The sequence below is a fragment of the Manis javanica genome, chromosome 6 (genome assembly GCF_040802235.1).
Source record: "Manis javanica isolate MJ-LG chromosome 6, MJ_LKY, whole genome shotgun sequence".
Classification (NCBI taxonomy): domain Eukaryota; kingdom Metazoa; phylum Chordata; class Mammalia; order Pholidota; family Manidae; genus Manis; species Manis javanica.
In genome coordinates, this window is record NC_133161.1 from 150,055,224 (window position 1) to 150,069,624 (window position 14,401).

The 14,401-nt window shown below is 39.6% G+C and overlaps 1 protein-coding gene across 13 annotated transcripts in view; it reads left to right on the top strand.

Annotated features, from left to right (window-relative positions):
• Window positions 1–14,401, top strand: part of ALG9 (ALG9 alpha-1,2-mannosyltransferase) — an 83,599-nt gene that overhangs the window by 32,942 nt on the left and 36,256 nt on the right. The gene's annotated exons all lie outside the window — the stretch shown is intronic.

Below are 14,401 nucleotides of genomic sequence, written 5' to 3' on the forward strand. Positions count from 1 at the left end.
TAAGAAACTATTTTACAGAATTATTAGAAAGCGCATTTTTTGGCAACCTGTTAAAGAAACATTCAGCAGTTTGTGTCAAATACATTTCATTTGGGTTTTGTTGTGTCATGTACCTGAAATGTAAAATACCAGGACTTCTGATTCTCTTCTGAAGCAAACCAGCAGCCACACCTGGCCTTTTGTTTCCTAGACTGGGGCTGGCCAGGTTTCCGAGGAGACCCTCAGGGCTTATGAGTGAGATTCTTACTGCGTGAGCTTTAGCCATAAGCCATGAAAATGGACATGTAGAATACATACTTGGCCTGGCCCCTGAGAAGGTGAGGTGTGTATCCCACCACGGCTTATATTAGAGCCTCTATATTAGAGCCTCTCAGTCCTGTAGCATGGAAATAGCTCTGGGCGGGTGGACCTTTTTCCGCCCTTTGCATTTCAGCGGCAGATACTGTCCTGAGAACAAGCGCCAGTGTTCAGGGATCAGCATGGGGACACTGGATAGTTAGAAAGGTAGGAGAGTGCATGATGGTAGGGAAGAAAATATACAGTGTGATGATGTCACAGTTGTGTTTTAGGAAGAGGTAGCATGGAAAGGAAAAAAGGCCAAGGACATAGGAGTCCAGCAGGCCAGAGTTCAGATTCTAGCCCTCTTGCTTTCCTTGGTGGCCTTGGGCAAATCAGTTAACTTCTGTGTTTAACTAATTTCAGTTTCTCTCTGAAAAATGGCAATAATAATTCCTACTTTGGAAGATGATTATGAGATAAGATATTTTTCTGTCGTAATTAGCATAATGTCTGGTACATAGATTTTCCCTAAATCTGATAATGTGTCAGGTAGATCATAGGTAAAGGAAGCCTCATGAGGATTTGTAATCTGCCTGAGTCTAATTCTGTCTCTCCTTCCTTATTTTTGTTTTTGAGCCTGGTTTCTCCTTCGGTCTGCCCAGACTCATTGCCTTGTCCACCCCATTGATTTTGTTCAATTTGGTGACCAAGCCTGGAGTGCCTCTCTCCTCCTTAGATTCTCAAAACTCTCTTCCTCTCCAAAACCTTTCCCAACTGCTCAAGTCTGTAGTGAGCAGTCCTCCTTTAAATGCCTTGAATATTTATCTGATCAGCTCATTTAGCCGTTTAATTTTGTCGTCCTAGTCATTCAAATATTTCTGACACGTATGTTGTACCTTTCCCCATCATACTGTGAATTCTTTGAAGAAAATGACTGTATTCACCACAGTATCTAGGATATGCAGCATATCTAGTGGCTAGCCTGTACGTGCTTTCTGAATGGGGAAGTGAGCATTCATATGGTTGAGACAGTAATGCTAAGAGAAAGCTGGCTATAAAACCTGCAGTGGCCTTTGGCACATTTCTTAGGCTTTAGTCACTGGTTTTCTCTGGTTAGATCATATTCCCATATTCTTTGCTACCAGACACTGTTAAATTTAGTTAATTAACTCTATATTAGCTTTATCCAAAAGGTGAAGATTTTTTACAATACCTGCAGGAGTCTCCAAAATGCTGCTGATAAAAGCAGGGCCAGACAGACAAGTGTCTGCTGAGTGTGGCAATAATAATACCTGCTTTGGTATCACACTCAGTGCTCATCCACCTTTATGTGGGTGAGAGTTTCCTTGCAGAGCTCTTGGGATTTTCCTGTGCTCCCCAAATCCAGGCCACCCACCTTTGACCCTTTGGAAAGTACAGGAAACATTTGATGACATACTGTGATTCTGTATGAACTGTCATGAGGGCTCATTTCTCTCTGCTGTTTGAAAAGATACTTATTTTCCTCTGACGAATAAAGTGGTATACATTTGTGGTATGGAATAATGAGAGCTATTGATAAGGGAAAAGAATCCACATATTAAACCACTGTTTTTTCTTTCACTTTTTTCCCTAGCCCATGTATGTACATATGTGTGTAATACTAATTATTTTAAATTTAATGTTGTAGTTCTTTACTACCAGTATCATGACTGAAATGTCCAGATACCTTTGGCCAGCATATAGGAGAACATGCTGTACCACATTTATGTCTGTCACTTCTGGTGTCAGTCCTGGTTTTAAGTCCAGGTTCATTTAAGAAGGCACATAGCTATGTTCTCTATCTCTCCTGAGCATCTAAATAGCAGCATTATTTTTATCTGCCCTTTGGCTCTGAGTGACAGGTCTTGGCCAGCCTTTGGCTTCAGTGCTGAGTGGTTTGGTCTGCATTCTGTTTCTGGTCTGTACAGAAACTGGAAAACATGCATACTGCCTTTATTTCACAGTCCTTTTTACGTCTAAGAAATTAGGAGTATTTGTAAGGCTCTGTGGGTCCTGTGGCAACATTGGAACTGTATGTAATGCAGAAATAATATTTCTCTGCTGCACATCTGTAGTGGTAGGTATTGAGTAGCTGTTGAACACATCATTATTGGACAGATGGCATTATACAGTGGTACATGCCAAGTTTTCTGCCAGAATCAAGGCCTGAATTTAGAAAATACATTCAACATTTCTTGACAAATCCAAACTTTTGTTCACTATTTCAAGGTGAATTAATACCCTTCTGACTCCAAATCTGATATCTGATTTGAGAGTTAGTGGATAGGATTTAGAGTAAAAAACTACTGTTCAAGGGGGAGCTCACAGATACTTTTCTCTGACTTTGACTTAATGCTTAAGCAGACTTGTGGGAAGCCTGTCCGTTACCTTTAAAAAAAAAATGTTCATTGATGAATTTTTCCCAAACAGTAATACACTCAGTTCTGCTGTAACATGATATAAAATTACTAAAAATAATTGTGTGGTAAAAACCACAAGGCTTATGGGAGAAATGGGGTTAGGGACACAATACTTAGAAACTTTGTCAGTGACACATTAAAAAAAAAAGATAGGAGCCTAATGAAAATGGTTGCAGTTTTACCTATGTTTAAGTACACAAATACGATAATAGTGTGGGAGTTTGCTTTGAAAAAGCCCTGAAGTTTGCCTGTGGAAGTGGTGTTGGAAGGGTTGTGAAGTACAGACAGGTTATCTGAAATGTGACAAAGTTGTAATTCCAAATATGAATGCGTGTGGCTCATAACACACCAAGACTGAAGAGTCAGGGGGCATTTGAGGGTGTGCTTGTGTGTACTGTGTGTTTTCCTATGGGTACAGTTTTCTGGATTCACATAGTGTTTCTTGTGGATTAAATGACATATGAACAAATCCAAAAATGGATTATTCTCAGATTATTCCCTAATATATCAGTTGCAGTTGAACAGTTTGCATTTTCAAAACAAGTATTACATACTGTAACAGAACTGACTATATATCCAAAGCTTTCTGTCTCTTATTTTTCTTTATCCCTGCTCTCCTAATTAATCAGTGGAGAGAATTATGGATTTTGAAGGAACTTAAGATACCACAGAGTCTATGATCTCTTCATTTTATGGCTGGGGAAACCAAGGCTCAGAGAGATGGTACTCTGACAAAGGTTAGTCCTATGATAAGCAACCTTGGCTTCAGGATTTTCCAATATTCTTTTTATTCTTCACCTCTTACTTCCAAAGCTACTTACAGAGCATACCATATGGTGTATCACCTGAGTATATGTTTCATGTGATGGTTAGTCATTCTTTGATGTAAGAGGGTTGAATAGACATTATGTGGCTGAGCATTACTTTTTTTTTTTTTTTTGGTATCATTAATGTACAATTACATGAGCAACATCATGGTTACTAGACTTCCCCCTTTTCCCCCCTGCCGTCATCAAGTCCCCCCCACATACCCCATTACAGTCACTGTCCATCAGCATAGTAAGATGCTATAGAATCACTACTTGTCTTCTCTGTGCTGTACTGCCTTCCCCGTGCCCCAACCCCCACATTATGTATGCTAATCGCAGTGAGCATTAGTTTTTTAAAAAGTTACTTTCTACTTATAGAGCTCTGTTATATATATACCAGGTATTTTAAGTAGTGATTACTGTATTTATCAACCTATCAAAATGATCAAGGTCCACTCTCTTTTCTTTTTTCTCCCTATCTCTTTTCTCTTTTAATCCTTTCTCCTGCCCTTCTTAGAAGCCCTATTGGAGGAGAAAATTAGTTGTCTTAAAGATATCCTTACCAATTGTTAACAGCCTTGAGTATCACAGCAAGCAGATTCAAATTGCTTTGGTGTGTGCAGTAGAGTAAGAAAGATTTGGAATCACAGGAATTTAAGTGAAGGCTGTACAAGATGCTTCTTTAAAATTAATTCCCTAGTACCCATTATGTTGCATTAGAAACGATGTTTCCATGATCTTTAGTGACTGAGTAACCACAAATTTTTACCTGTGAGTTTACATTTTTATAGTGCAGTACATTTTTACTTCTGAATTTAAAGACTCAGCTGACAAATATGTATTTAGCAAGTGTGGAAAACAATAAAACTGTAAAACAGTCTATGCCTGTGGGTGATAAATACTTTTTAAATTTAAGTGGACTACATGTAAAAGAAGAAATGAAGAGCTAGAAGAATACTTGAAATCTTTCCCTGTCAAATGTTTCCTCCTAGACCCTAGAGTTAACTGTTTCAAAGAAGGAAATATCCTAGGAGAATATTGGTATGTGGCAAAACGATTTAGTGTCAAGAGCACTGGGTTGGGAGTTAGAAGAGCCTGTGATTCTTTTCTGGAATTGAATGAAGTGTATTTTCTGCTTTCATGACTGAGTTTCCAAAGTACTTGAAATAGCTTTGCATCTCTTTTCAATTTGCTGTAACTACATCTGAAATCCAGTTTCAATTTCAGCTTATCCCGTTACCTGTTTTCTAATCATATATTTTATGGTGGCAAATCCTGAGACCTGATTCCTGTGCCATGGGGCCTAATGATCAGAGATGGAACCCTGCATGCTGCTTCTCTCCAAAAGGAGAAGAGTGTCGGCTAAGGGTGCAGGGTGCCAAGTCACGCTGCCCTGCCTGAGCGTGACGCTGACGTGTGAGAGCTGAGAGGGCATCACTGTAGATTCCAACCCTGGCAGAATCTGTTACGGCTGATGAGGAAAAGCTGTGAGAATATGCATTTATTGCCCAACTCTGCTTAGCTATCCTCCCCTAACGGAATGCACACCTTCTATTATTGATGTCTTGATGTCTGTTAGGCCTTTTCTTTCCTTTGGGAAGATCAGTTTTTGTTTATATCTGAGGTGGTATTAAGTTGTCAACCTACACATACATTTATTCATAAGATATAAATAATGTGATGTTTACTATCAATAGATGAATAAATTGGTTTGAATTGCCTCCCTACCACCTTTTTGTTTGTTTTAGAGGTGCTGATTTGTTCTTCTCCAAAGCTTCCAGTGGGTTGTTAGGAACTGAAAGAAGTCACATTTCTTTCGAAATGAGTCTAAAATGCTTATATTTTACAAGATTTTAAACTAAGGCATATTTTTAGCTTCGACAGCTGGTTGATATGTAGCCTGTGACTAATGAAATGAAACACATTTTTGTTTCACAATCGTGTGTTAATGTCACCCTACAATTTTGTTATTTTTGATGCAAGAAAGAATGATTAGCTCTGAAGAATAAAAAAGGAGCTCTTTGGTTATGCTTTAAGGCAGATTGAAATCCAGTCTTGGCTTTTGAATTGTAGGTGATGTGGTTAATTTGAACGGTGGTTTCAGATTTTGCTCTGTGAGATAATGATAAAATTGAAAGAAGAAATGTTCTTTCTGGTTTTAGCTCTTAGGTCTAAGGAGCATTACTGCAGGGTTTCAAACTGATAAATATCAAATTAAAAATAGTCACAGTAAAACATATAGGATGATTCAGATTTTAAAAGGAAAAATATGCATATGCAGAAAAAAGCATCTTACACATACACCAACAGGTTGATGATAACTTTTTTTGGGGGGGGCATGTTGGGATTATAGTGATTTTTTAAAAATATTTCTGTAATCATGTTTTGCTTTCATCATTAAAAAAAAGAACTATAATAGGGACTATAGATAGCAAATCCTTAAAACTTCCATGAAGGTCTCTGCTGTGCTGCATGAACTGCACAGCGTGCTGGCAGCTAACCTCGGGTTTCTAGTCTTTGAGCACAAGGAGAACCTTCAACTCAAAACTGCAAGATAGATTTTCTGTTCATTAATTTTTGCCTGTCAGTCTTCTGGCCTCTTAGTTAAGTCATTCAATCATTATTTCTAAGACTACTTTTGCTACTTTCTAGAAACTGAATAGTTTGCTTCAATGAAATAAATGTGGTTTACCTGTTACAAATTATGATGAAAAAACATTTAAAATTTTTTATTAAAGTATCATTGATACACAATCTTATGAAGGTTTCACGTGAACAACATTGTGGTTTCAACAGTCACCCATATTACCAAGTCCTGACCCCGCTATTGCAGTCACTGTCTATCAGCATCATAAGATGCTATAGAGTCACTACTCATCTTCTCTGCGCTGTGCTGTCGTCCCTGTGACCTGCCTATATTGTGATTGTGAATTATAGTGCCCCTCAACCCCCTTCTCCCTCCCCACCCTCTCTCCTCAGCCCCTCCCCTTTGGTAACCACTAGTCCCATCTCTGAGTTGGTGAGCCTGCTGCTGTTTAGGAAAAAAAAAATTTTTAAACTAGAACTAAAAGAAGATGCTGCTGTGGCAAAGGGACTGTAAAATACATTAAACTCTTCCAGGCAGGAGGGGAGTTAAAGAATAAAAATTTAAATAGAGTTAAATGATTACCTATTGTTGGGGTTCCTACCAAGAGTCATGTTCATCCAGGAAGTATGCCAGAGCCTCTGTAGGCAGGGGTGGTCCAGCAGTCCTGGATCACAGGCTTAAAAAGACAGTGGTCTGTAAACCTGAGCAGCACCATAACATTATTCTGCAATCTTTTGGCAACTTTTCCACTCTTTTTTTTTTTAACTTTTCCATTCTTAATCATTCTTGAATGTTTCTCATTCTGTTTCTTCATTGATTCATTCATCCAGCCATTTATTTAACTTTCTATTGTCTCTGACTGTGTCCTGAAAATGCAAAGGCGACAGAAAAGCCCATATTCTCCTGTCATTTAAGAGAAGTCTCCAACAAGAAAAAAAGGAAAAATATTAGGGAGAAAAAACAGAAACAATGTAAGAAGCAGAAAACAATTTTAAACTTCAATAGTCAGTGTTCCTTGATAGGTTTTAAAGAAAAATCTGGGGACCAATAAACAAAACCATATGCATTGAAGAGGAAACAATCAGAAAATAAGAGGTCTCTGAAATTAAAATAACGAAGATTAAAAAAAAAAGAATTAAAAGATAAAGTTAGAGAATTGAGAAATCTTCCATGTATAGCAATACAAAAACAAAACAAGAAACAAAGAACAGGAAAAGGAAAAAAGATGAGCCAGTGTCTAGCTAATAGGAGGTCCAGAAAGAGGACAAAGTAAATGGAGGAAAGAAAATTGCCCAGAACTGAAGGACACTGCTTTTCAGATTGCAGAAGCCCATAAAGTACCTGGCGATGAGTGAGAAATGGTCCATGCCACCTGCAGTGCAAGTGCCAAAAGACCTTTGCATGTTGTTATTTTTTTCATTATTAATTAATTAATTTTTAAATTAAGGTATTATTGATGTACACTCTTATGAAGGTTTCACATGAAAAAACAATGTGGTTACTACATTGTTCCCATATTATCAAGTCCCCCCCCAAACCCCATTGCAGTAACTGCCCAACTATAGTAAGATGCCACAGAGTCACTGTTTGCCTTCTCTGTGCTACACTGTCTTCCCCATGATCCCCCCACACCATGTGTGCTGATCATAATACCCCTCAATCCCCTTCTCCCTCCCTCCCCACCCGCCCTCCCCCGCCCCTCCCCCTGGGTGACCACTAGTCCCTTCTTGGAGTCTGTGAGTCTGTGTAGCATGTTGTTTTTTGATAATCGAAAAACCAAAAGCACCTGGAGAAAGGCTCCGCAGAGCTGGGAGTGGTTGCCTCTGGGAAGAGGGACCAGGGGTCAACAAGGGCAACTGCTGTTTATTGTATTAAGCTGCTTGTACTACATATGTTTTGAACTATGCACATACATTATTTTGGTAAAACTGAGTTTAGAAAAGGCATAAATCTTGCCCTCAGAGTCCAGTAGGAGAGAGAGTCCTAAAATACCACTCCAGTGTAGTGAGGGCCATGACAGGCCATGGGAGCACAAAGAAAGAATCAAGAACTCTTCCTGCTTCTCATTTGGGGACAGCCTCGCACAAGAGGTGGCGTAGGAGCTGGGTCTTAGAGGCTGCCTGAGAGTTCTCTGGCAGAGGAAGGGAAGGTTAGCATTTCCAGTCAAAGGGAACAGCATATGCAATGAGTGTAAGTATGAAAGAGCATTGAGTGTTTAGGGGGAAATAAATGGTTTGAAGTTTCTAGATTTTAGTTTTTTGGGCAGTTTTTTTCATTTGTTACTTCCATGTTTAACTTATTCTCAAATGTTTATGTATGTGACTGTGTTCTCTGCTGATTTATGTATGACAGGAGTTCGTGGCTTTGTCCTTAATCTTTGAAACCTCCACAGTACCTAATGTATGGCTTATACACAATAGATTATTCTTAAAATTTTTAAATCCCCAAATAGCCCTTCTTGAACTCAAGATAGACTTCCCCAGACACTGACAAAGTTACATTTAAACTAACTAGGACCCCACCACTATCATTCTTCAAGGTCCAGTCATGCCCTCGTCATAGGGAAGGCTACAAGCTCCTGGAGGACAGGACCACGTCCTGCCCATCGCTGCATTGCCTGCATGGTGCAGCACACAGAACGGGATGGACCTTTTCCATCTTCATCTATAGATCCCAGCCTGGAAGAAATACTTTTCTTTCCTGCTTCCTCTCATTTTGGTAATGAGAGCCTTAAAGTACAGCAAACCCTGATTTCTGTAGCTATCCCTGCCTGCCTCTAGTAGGAATTGACCTAGATGGGTGTATGTTACTTACCAAGATGCCAACCCACTGAAAAGGTTCCTGCCCGTTGCCTTAATGTCATAGCATTTACTGTAAGATTGCCAGCAGATTATTTTTTAGAAAGCAAGATTGATACCTCCTTGGGTTAGTATTGTTTCTGTTACTCTCCTGCATGTCATGTTCAGTCCCCTCCCTTCTACCTCTCATATTGCAGGATTTTCATGAGGATTTCATATGAGTTGTTACCATTTATGTTATTTGAGTTTGTTTTGAGGAAGATATGCCTTTATATTACAAACACAATCAACCAGTTCTGGTCCCATACGTCACTCTGCCAATCTTGAGACTTCCTATTGCTTTTCTTTTTCACTTTAAAAAACTTTTTATTTTGAAATAATTACAGATTTACAGTAGGTTACAAAGATAGTCCAGAACCAGGAAATAGACATTGGTAGAGTTCTGTGCATTTATCCTACGTGTATAGACCCAGGTAACTGCCACTGCGGTTTTGTTACAGAACTATTCTCTCGCCACAGAGATCTCTGTATAGTCCTTCATAGCTAACCCACCTTCCCCACCATCCCTAACCTGGCAATTGCTAATTTGTTCCCCATCTCTATGATTTTGTCATTTTGAGAATGTTCTATAAATGGAATTATGTAGGTGTCACCTTTGAGGTCACCTTTTCTCCACATAACGCCTTTGCGGTCCATCCAAGTTGTGTGTATTAGAAGTTTGTTTCTTTTTATTTGTAAGTTGTATCCATGGTGTGGACGTACCTTTTACTTAGCCATTCCCCTATTGAAAGACATTTTGGTTGTTTCCACTTTTTGCCAGGATGTGATTGCCAGGTCATATGGTAGGTACATGTTTAATTAAAAGAAAAAAACTTGCCAAATTTTTTCCCAAGTTGGCTATAGTAGCTCAAATGAAGTGCAGTAGACTCTTGCCTGCTTTTACATCCCTTTACTCTCCCTTGTTTATAATGTAATTGTTTTAAGTACGTTCCCGGCATATGTTGAAAACTACATGAGAATGCTATTAGAATTTGTGCTTCAACCTTTAAACCTAATTTAGAAAACTTAGAAGGAAAATCTGTTGTTTTTATCTGTATCCTTACTCTTTCTGTTCTTAATGTTCTTTGATTACTTCTTCTTTATCATTTCCTTTCTGTTCCAGGAATTCCTGCAGCCATTCTTGCTGCTACCCTGGTTTTCCTCCATCTGACAATGTCTTGAATACCTCTTCATTACTGAATAATGTTTTCCTCCAGGTATGGAATTTGGGGTTGACAGTTCTTTCAGCACTTGAAAAATGTTGTGCCCTTTCCTCTGGCCTCCTGGTTTCTGGTGAGAAATCTGCTGTCAGGCCTAAATTGCTTTTCCCTCATAGGCAAGGTTTCATTTTCTCTGCTTTCAGGATTTTTCCTTTACCTTTAGTTATCAGAAGTTGGCCTATGATGTGTCTTGGAATGAATTTGAGTTTATCTTGTTCAGGGTTCACTCAGCTTATTGATTCCATAGGTTTAATTCTCTTGCCAGATTTGGGAAGCTTTCAGCCATTCTCTCTTTCAGTATGTTTTCCAGCCCCTGTCCTTCTCATCTCCTTCTGGGATGCAGTGACATGAATGTCAGATCTTTTGTTACAGTGTTACAAGTCTCTGAAGCTCTCTTCATTTCCCCAGCAACCTTTTTCTGTTGCTCAGACTCCGTCATTCCCTGTCCCCAGCTCACTGGCTCCCCCCGCCAAATCCCAGCTCCGCCGGGCACCAACGCTGAACTCTTCACTTGTCACCATCTCCGTCCCCACATCCTCCCCATGGCTCTTCTTTGCTTTGTTGGGACTTCTGTTCTCTGTTTCAGGCGTGATTGTGATTGCTCAGGGAAGCATTTTTAACTGGCGGCTTTGAAATCTTTGTGAGATAGCTCTAACATCTCTGTCCTCTCCATGTTGGCGTTTGTTTGTTTCTGTCATGTGAGTTGAGATCTTCCTGGTTCATGGTATGAGTGAGTTTTCATTGAAACCTGGGCATTTTAGGTGCTATGTTATGAGATTCTGATCCCATTTAAGTCTTCTCTTTTAGCTGAACTCTTCTGATGCTACACGTGGGGGGAATTGTCAGAGGGAGGTGGAAGTCTGGGTTCCCCACTCGTCCTCCACTGATACCCGCTATGGACAGGGGTGTGTATTACTGCCAGGTGGCAGCAGAAGGTCAGGCTCTAGGCTGCTATGCCTCCACTGATACCACCTTGGCTGAGGGGCAGGGCCACCTCATCACCGTTGCCTGTGTAGCCTCCGTGGACACTGGGGGAGTGGCCTCCTTACCTGGCCAGTAGTGAAAGTCCTGGCTCACTAGACCTGCATGTGGGACGAGGCGTGCCTCGTTGCTGCTGGCAGGGTGGGAGTCCAGGCTCCTTGTGTTGTTTGCATTGATGCTGTGGCGGTGGGGAGGAGAGGAGGCACATTACTGCCCAGCAGGGCTGATACTCGGCTTCTTGCACCATCTTCTCTGATAGTGCCGAGGCCAGGAGGGGGGCCCTCATACAGCCTGAGCAGGGCAGACGTCTGGCTCTGCACTGGACATGGAGCCAGGATGACAGTTTTCAGAAACCTTCAGAATCCTGCCTACGATCTCAGAGTCACTTGTAACACAGTTTGGCTTCCTTCTATCATTTATTTCTGACGGAACTGGCAGAGCTTATTGTTCGGCAGATAGTGTAAACCAGTGTTTAGCTGTTTCCCTATCAAGTTAGGTGTATTGCAGGAAGGTGGCATGCTTTTCTTTTAGCTGTGTAGGTCTCTTTGCACACCGATGCTTCTGGACCCCCTCCCTGGTCAGGGTCAGTCATTGAAACTCGGGGAACCACAGTCTACCTCAAATAACGTAGCCTCCTCTGCCTCATCTGCCTGTCTGGCTCACACCTGTGTGCCTCTACAGAGGTGGTTTACTGTTCCTGTGAAGCCGGTCTTTTCTACAACTTTCCTCCAGCTGCTCGACCAGCCGCTTTGCAGCTGCAGATCTTGTTTTCTGTGGGAGCTCCTTACAGACTGAGCAAAGAAGAGCTACTGCTAAACACAGTATTCCCTTGGCCATCTACCCTGCCAGTTCCCCCCAAATCATGCATTTATTCAATTGCCTTAAAAATCTACTTAATCTTTTAAAAAACTTTACTCTTAACACATCCTAAAGAAATGATGATCAATTATATCTGCTAGTAGAGGAGACAGTACCTAAATAACTTATTCCTGGATGTAATTTGCTATTAAAACTTCAATATGAGAATATTTTGGGAATTAACAGAATTTCAAATAAACTAACAGTTACGCATTGAAACCCAACATAAGAATCACCAGAAAATTGGTCACCTTTCTCACCTTTCCCTGTCCATCTCTCCTAACTAGCTTTTCTCAACATTTCAAGTAGGGAAAAACTTGTATGTAATTTTATATATTGCTGTGAATATTAGCCTGTGTAGAGCTTCATCTGTTGAATTTACACCCTCTTAATGGGTGATGAAAATAACTGAAAGGTTTGAGTTTAAAAAGTCATTCCCTCTTCTTGCATCACAAAATATATACCAGAACTGATAATATTGTCAGTTGACTGATTTAACAGAAAATTATAATAGCAAAAGATTTTGTGAGTATGTTCTCCCAACTCTGGATGATTAAAAATTAATTTCCTGTTAATTTTATTCATACTTTGGCTTTATTCTTAATTATATAATTACCTTATTCTGTTGGCTGAATGCCATTTATAGTTTATTCCTCTGGTATTGTCCATCTTGGTAAGCTCCTAAAGGGCAGGTGTCTATTTCTATGCTTGCCTTCCTCTGGCCCTTTTTTAAATTATAATGACAATGGTAAAACCTTAAAGAAAAAATGGGAAGTTTTGATAAAAATGGTCCATCGCTTTCTGTGTACATGACTCAACTTAACTCTAACATAGAAATCCTTTAATGATGGTAGTGATAGTGACTGAGCTTTCAGTACGTGTCATCACCAGCTTCAGGGTAGATCTGTCTGGGGATACCAGGCTTTCTTCATAAGATACTTCCTAAATCATACATTTTATATTGATAAAACAATTGGAATTTAACAAGCTCTGTAAAAATTTAACATTTTTCAGGCTTGCAAGCCCACCAATTTCCCTTAGCCTTTCCTTATTTAACAGTGTTAGAATAGTAATGATAATACCTTAGATTTAAATAGAATCTTGACATCAGCAAATTCAGAGAACTGAACGATCTTATTTTATTTTGCCTTTGCCATTCCTGACAGATGTGTGTGTTTAACTATGTACAGTGCTAGCAGACAGACTTTCTAAATGCCCAAGCCTTGGCAATATACAGAACAAGGCTATGCCCTTATCTGCAGCGCATGGGTTTCTTTCACTGTGAAAATACATCTAATGATGAGCATCAGTGGCTTTGAGAAGAGTAGAAGCATCAGTGGGGAGTGTATTTACAATTGTGATGAAATGATTTTTTCTGCAATGATCCTTTCTTGGAATTGAGAGAGATTTTGGGGATTTGCAGTCCAGACCCTTGGAGATAACGGTAAAGCCTCTGAGGCTAGGTTAAGTGATCTCCCTGCATCACAGAGCTAGAGCTAGAGGCAGAGGCAGAGTACTTGGAGGTTGACTTCTTGATGCAAATGGTGATATTAGATAGACTTAAATAAGAAGAGTACTTAGTTGGGGAGAGGGGGTTCAGAACTTTGCTTTTCTGTTGGTATCATTTCAGAGATTTAGCTGGTTCAAACACTTGTTTGTTTTATGGTTATCTGCTGATGTAATCCACATCCAAATATAGTAAGATATATATACAGTAGGATTTCTTTTTTTATTTGTATTTTTTAAAAATTGTGGCTAAAATGGAGTCAAAAGATACCTCCTCAGAGAAATTCATTACATGCAGAATGTTTTGCATGCTTGCAGATGTGCACTTAATTTTCTCCAATATCTTGTCTGTGAATTGGGAATAAGCAAAGAATGTCCATGTGAAATTTGGCTTGCTTTTAGATGTGATTCTTCTGTTCAATTTTGTGTTCTCTTGGTTCTCTAATCCCCTTCCCATTGCAGGATAGGAGAATAAGTATATTTCTAATAACATGCTTATTAGCATATTCCTGCTTATAGATTTGAAGGGAGATGTATATTCTGATCATACTAGTGGGATCCAGGAATTGTTTAACTTGATTTCTGTAGGCAAATCCTATAGTTTAGTTTTTCATTCTATAAAACATCCACAGAAGTCAAATCTTGTGAATTGTCTAGGCTTACTCAAAATTAGTAGCCAGTTTACTAGAGCTTGAACTCATTTTTCTGGTTAAAGATTTTCCAGTAAATTTATTCTAATGCAATTTGATCTTTATTGTGTGACATTTTAGAGGAAATAGATTGTCCCCCAGGGGCTAGAGGCTAAGGGAAGAGATTCTTGATACCTACAGATAGCTGGTCTTGGTTTCACACTTGGAGTTTGAAGTTGTCCAGCATCCTGGGT